Genomic DNA, 6,613 nt, shown 5'->3' on the forward strand with positions numbered 1-6,613 from the left:
TGTTCACTAGAAATAGAAGGCAACAGATAGATCTTCTGTCTGAGAAATTATGCAACTGTCTAAACAACTGTCTAACATAGTTACCAGAGAGAGAAGCACCATCTGTCCAAATCATAGTAGCACTCTTCTAATCTCTTCCAATGAGTGAGCCCCAAAGCAAAATGCTAATTCAGAGCATAGACTTCCTACAAACAAGCCTCCCCTAAGCAAGCCTCCCTTAATGGGCTCAATATGAGACCTATTAATGGGCAGGGAATATCTTAAATCCCATCAAGCCCCAAACTCACACATATCTGTTATATAGGGTGAAGGGGCTTTTAGGGTCAACTTGCATCAACATAATTCCCATAACATACAAGGGATAACATAAAATAAATATATATCACATTTGCAAAATATATAACATAACAACTCATTACCAGAGTGGCCAGACAGCCTTAAACAAACACAAAATATATAACATAACATAACATCATTCTATGCATTCCTTGGCAATCAAAAGCTTCGGGGAGTGAGCAACCAGCTCCTCCTCCCTCAATCCAAAGCTAAACAAAAATGTCCAAATAAAATTCTTTGGGGGGGGGGTGTCCTTTTCCCCACACTGCCATTGCAGGCTTCCTCCTGACACTCAGGTGCAGACTTTAATGAGCCAAGTCCCAGTCTTAACACTGCTCCCGCCCCTACTTCCAAGTCCTGAGGTAACAGGCAACAAAGCCTTGTGGGTCCATGGCACTTCCCCCCACCCATCATAGACAACTCCACCCTCCCCCAGGTCCCAAACCATCCCAGAGGGGACACAGCAGAAAAGCAGACTCAGCTTCTTGCTGTAGAGTTTTTATCTTACCCTGGAGCTGAATTCTGAACTCTGGGGTTTTTCCTCCTCCTCCAGGAACCTCTTCCTCTTGACTTCTTCCTGAGTCCTGATGCAGGCAGCTCTTCACTTATGCTCTCATTTCACTGAGGTCAGTACACTGGCAGTTCTCCACTCCTGCTCCATGGCTCCATTCCAAGCTCTCACTTTCCCTGCCTGGACTCTGCATACTAAACAAACTCAGGGCATTCACTCCTCCAGCACAGTCTGGAGCTGGGCTAATCCACTTGAGCCCAGACTCTGGCCATTCCACAGCTGTTGCTCCAACCTCCCTCCTGAGGAGGGCTAGTCGGGTAGGGTGGAGGAAGGAGAAGGTCCCATCACTGCTACTTGCCTGTTTCCCCTTAGGCTACTGCTGCTACTGGAGCTCCACAGAACCATAGCCCCCTCAAGTATAAAGAGAATCTAATAACTGGGAAACATTCCACAAAACCCCATACTTTCCTTTTATTTCAAAGATCCTGCCGACTGCGTCATATGTAGTCCCCTAAGCACACTTTCATTAATGGGTGGGGAAGATCTTAAATTTCATTAACATTACAGTGATCAACTGTTATATAGTCATCTTAAAACAGGGCAATATCTGTTAACATATCAAGTAAAGAACACATTCAGTGGTCTCTCATTCTTTGTATACAGAAGAAAAGGGTAACAATTACTCTTCTACTGCTTTTTGGAGGCAAGTCCTTTATCCATAGAAATCTAGTACAGTGACATTCTTTCACTTTTTAAAAATCAATCTGGGTTAAGTAACTTGCTCAAGGTTACACGGCCAGGTGTTGCTGGGTGGGCATTCTTTCACTTTTAAAGCTACCATGTCACAGGACGCTAAAATTCCTCACACTAAAAAATGCTACCAAGAAGGGATTCTTCCATTTACCCATCATGACACAAGTACTTGCAAGTACAGATATATACAAAAAGCAGGCAAACAAGCAGTAAGATTATAGTCAGCAGCCTCTGAAAAATGGGAAGTTCTCCCTTTAGTCACATCTATCCCCTAGCTTCTCACAGTGCCTGTTATATAAAAATGCTTAATAAATACTTTTTTTGTTCCTTCATTAATTTGTTCATTTAATCATTCATTAAGGCATTCAAAATCAAAGACCCACCCCCTTTTCCCAATGTGACATTCTAGGTTGCATTTCTGTAGTACTTATGGTCAGAAACACTGCAAGAAAATCTTAGAAGGGACCATAGGTTCAATCCAATTCAATTTGCACTATTTCATTATCATTTAGCATTAGACAACTTCCTCTAGTCTCAGCAATGTGAGGGATAACTTGCAGTGAAATTTCCCTGTTCTGAAAAATAAAATCTAGAGTGGCTTCAGCATCTACTAGGCCTAAGTTTAGAAGTCACCTGACCTTACAGGAATCTGGGACTTAGAGCAATGGAGACCCTCCCCAGTGCCACCTCAGCACAAGATATGCCAAATAAGGACAAAACTGTTTTCCTAGCCTTGCATTGGACACCCTCATGTTTTCGTGTCCTTTGTCTCCAAGATAGATTCCCATGCTTAGATTGTGAGCTGGCCTCCCCACTAATGAGAGTGAAGGCCAGTTGGAGGTTGGAGCTTTTGTGTTAGAAAGTATATAACCATGGGCTTGCTTCCACATGTTGCTCTCTCCCTGGTAGATGACATTTGAGTGACAGGGGCAGGGGGCCTTTTCTCATGAGAAAGAATAAAAACCTTTTCTGATCTCAGACTCAGACTCTGAACTCTTTCATCTCACACAGCAATATTTGAAAAACATGGGCTACTCTGTAATGATGGTATGAAAGTAATAGCTCTATTGCCCCAACATCAGATGAGTATATCACCCTAGAAAGCAACTCAATGGATAAAATGGAAAACTTAGGATTAGGAATCAATCAATCAAATATTAATTAAGCACTTCCCAGAATCACAGAATTTGAGGTGACTTCAATACCTGCCCACTCTATAGGAATTCCTACTATAAGACATGGAACAATTGGTGGTCCAGTCTCCTATATCCAAGCACTGTGCTAGATGCTAGTGGTACAAATGGAAGCAATTCCTATCCATAAGGGGCTTACATTCTACTGGGGAGACAAGCTTCCCATCCGTAAGTTTAGTATATATTTTATAAGTACAGGAAAACAGGAACTTATATAACTATAGGATGCCAGGGTGGTACAATAGGAAGAGTAAAAATTTAGAGGATCTCGGTTCAAATCCCAATTCTGCAATTTATCTGTGTGAACTTGGTCAAGTTGCAACCTCTCTGGACTTCAGTTTCTTTATTTGTAAAATAATGGGATTGGACTAGATGGTCCAACTGAGGTATCTTCCAGTTCCATATCTATGATCCTAAGAGTATATGCAAAATAAATGCAAGGTAACTTTTGTGGAAAGTCCCCAGTTGTTAGGGAATCAGGAAACGAAAAGATTACATGGTGGCCAGGCTTCTAATATTCTAAGTGACCATTTTTGCTAAGTCTTCTAGATTTATCTTTTGCTGGTCTCAAGATGACAGAATTTTCAATTGGAAGGGATTTTATAAATCATCTGGACCAATCATTTCATTTTATAGATGAGAAACAAGTGAGGTCCAGAAAAATGATGTGACCTGCCCCAGATCACAGAATTTGCTAATTTCAGAACACAAGTGTCCTGACTCCAACTCAGTGTTTTCCCCATTATATCCTTTAACCCAAGTTTCTCAAAGATGTAGTAAAATAGGTGGGAAAAATTTTGCAACTTGCTTTTATATTTATGTATCTCTTCTTGCTTAATGTGACCTTTGCTACCATTTTTCTATGTTTGGGTTGATAGATATCATGCATGATGTTTGGGCATGCATCTACTAGATGTCCAGAAAGACTTTGGTTGTTTTATGTTTGTTATAGGGAAGTGGGTTGGGAGTCATGAAGACTCAATGTTTTTGAGTTCAAATCTGACCTCAGACACTTATCAGCTGTGAGCTTGGGCATGTCACTAAACCCTGTTTTCTTCAGTTCCTCACCTGTAAAATGAGCTAGAGAATGAAATGGGAAACCACTCCAGTATCTACGAAGAAAAACCAAAGGGGTCACAAAGAGTCATGACTGAACAACAATAAAACATTTCCTTAGCTGGAATTACTTGAATGTGTTTTTAAATCCAGTGGGTTTTTTTTTCATCACCCCTTTCTTAAACTAGTTAAATATTTCCCACTCTCCTTGTTGGCTCTCTTGTTGGCTCCAATAGTTGTTTGCAAATCATAAAGAAGTTATGAAAACAGGAGGGTCAAATCTTGTTTGGAACCTACTTTGTGATTTGTGCTAACACTCTCCTTTCCCTTCATCCTGCTTCTTTTCCCTTGGCCCTGAGATAATTTTCTGATCTATTTTACCCAGGCTCTACACTGTGAAAGGCCACAGGTTAATCAAAAAGGGTTGAGTCTGTTCTATTGGTTCAAATGCAGGGTGGTGTAAGAAGTTCAGGAATTCAGAAATGGGATCTCAATCAGATCTGAGGAATAGAAGTATGGGTATAGGCCTAGTAGCCATGTAGTTGGTTCAAAGATGATGGACAGTTCAGTATTTTTGGGGGCATAGGTTCAAAATGATAGGGCCCTGAGACATACTGTCCTTGCTTCCTGAAGTATAAGTACAGGAAGACATGAACTTATATAACTACAGAATGCCAATGTGGTATAATGAGAAGAGTAAAAAGTTAGAGGATCTGGGTTTACATCCCAATTTTGCCATTTATCTGTGTGAACTTGGTCAAGTCACAACCTCTCTGGACCTCAGTTTATCTATTTATTTTTTAAAGCAATTGGGGTTAAGTAACTTGCTCAAGTTTACACAGGCAGTTATTTCTGGGTGTGGTGCTAAGTATCTGGGCCTGGATTCGATCCCAGGTCGTCCTGACTCTGGGGCCGGTGCTCTTTCTCACTGTGCCACCTGGCCGCCCCTAAGAAATTGGGATTAAGTAACTTGCTCAAGGTTATATGGCCAGGTGTTTCTGTGTGGGTGCTAAGTGTCTGAGCCCGGATTCAATCCCAGGTTATCCCAACTCTGGGGCCAGTGCTCTGTGATAGTAATGGCAATTAAAGATTCCCCTGTATTGGCTTGGTTTTCAAATTGATTGTGTTAAAACCCAGAGCTTGTTAATCCCACCTGTGGGATGGGCTTTTTGATGTGAAAAGAAAGTCCTGAACTGGGAGGAGCTGGTGACATAGATTTGGAGAGACAAGAGAGAGGCGGAAGATCTTTTTGGAAGCAGCACCTCGTGGAGAGAGAGAGAGACTAAGAGAATTGAGACCTGCCCCCTGAGCTGCCAAGGACTGAGGAGACATGGCTGTTTTGCTGGTACTTTGTCTGTCTGTTTTGATGTTGTTTTGCCAGATTTGTCCACTGGTGAAAGACAGTCCTTTTGTTGAAGAAGTCCTGGAACCTGGCTGTTCGCTAAGAAGCCCTGAGACTGTCCTGCAGACAGAGAGTGAATACTGTCCACTGGTGAGGGACAGTGCTGTTGTTGCAGGGGTCTGGAGACTGTCCTGCAGACAGAATGAATACTGTCCACTGGTGAAGGACAGAGCTGTTGTTGCAGGGGTCTGGGAGCCTTTCTGTTGGTTCAGAAGCCCTGAAGAAGGATTTTCTTGTTGGATGTTTACAGAAATCCTGGGAGAGGGCTTTGCTAATGTGTTCAGGGGTTCTAGGACTGTTCTACAGACAGAGGATGAATTCATGAAGGGACTGGCAATGTATCTTATGGCCTTGCTAAGCCTTGTCTCCCCAGGAACTAAGATTGCTGAGAACTTGCCTCGTGTCAAGATGAAGAAAAGACCTCCATTTGGGTATTAAGTGCTGTGTTTAAACTTGATGTAACTCTGGGGTAGATTCAATTCAGGGGTGGGGAACTTTTGACCTTATGTTTGGAAACTAATCTCCATTTGAGAAGAGGGGCTTTGTGGTGGACTTAATTAAGGTATAGCCTAGGGGTGGAGAAGTATTTAGAACAGGGACTTTGTAATTGATTGAATGATTGGAAGGTCCTGGGGTGGGGTAGTACTTGGAGATTATTTAATCACATTTAGTAAATGCTGTATTTGGAATGATGTCATGTTTTGATCTTCTCTGTTCTTGGTTTGTCACTGAATAAAATAGAGAGCACCTATGCTGGTATTTTGAACCTGGGAAGTTGCCTTTCCTTGGCATTACATTACAGAAGGTAGCAAGGGGCCAGATAATGAAGAGCTCTAAATGCCAAACACATTTTATATTTGATCTTATAGGTAATCAAGAGCCATCAGAGCTCAACAAAAAGAGCAGTGACATGGTCTGATGTCTGCTCCAGAAAAATCACCTTGTCAGTTGAAGAGAGGACAGATTGGAATGGGGAGATACTGGAAGCAGGGATACCAGTTAGAAGATTTCTTCAATAGCTCATAAAAGTTGTAACAAGAGCCTAATCTAAGGTTGTGGCTGTTTGAGAGAAGAGAATGGAACGTATGTGAGAGATGTTCTAAGGGTAGAAATAATGAGATTTGGCAACAGATTGGATATGTGAATTGAGAATGGGAAGCTGAGAATGATCCCAAGCTTATGGACCTAGGTAACAGAGAGGATGGTGTTGTACTCACTAGTAATGTGAAAGTTTGGTAGAGGGGGGAGTTTTGGTGAAAAGACAACGAATTCTGTTTTACTCCTGTTGAGTGTGAGATTCTTATGGGACATCAACTTAGAAATATCCAAGAGGCAGTCAGAGATATGCATGACTGTAGCTCA

The sequence above is a fragment of the Petaurus breviceps genome, unplaced genomic scaffold (genome assembly GCF_028583685.1).
Source record: "Petaurus breviceps papuanus isolate PSGF00001 unplaced genomic scaffold, PetGlider_PUasm1.0 37, whole genome shotgun sequence".
In the NCBI taxonomy this organism is placed as follows: domain Eukaryota; kingdom Metazoa; phylum Chordata; class Mammalia; order Diprotodontia; family Petauridae; genus Petaurus; species Petaurus breviceps.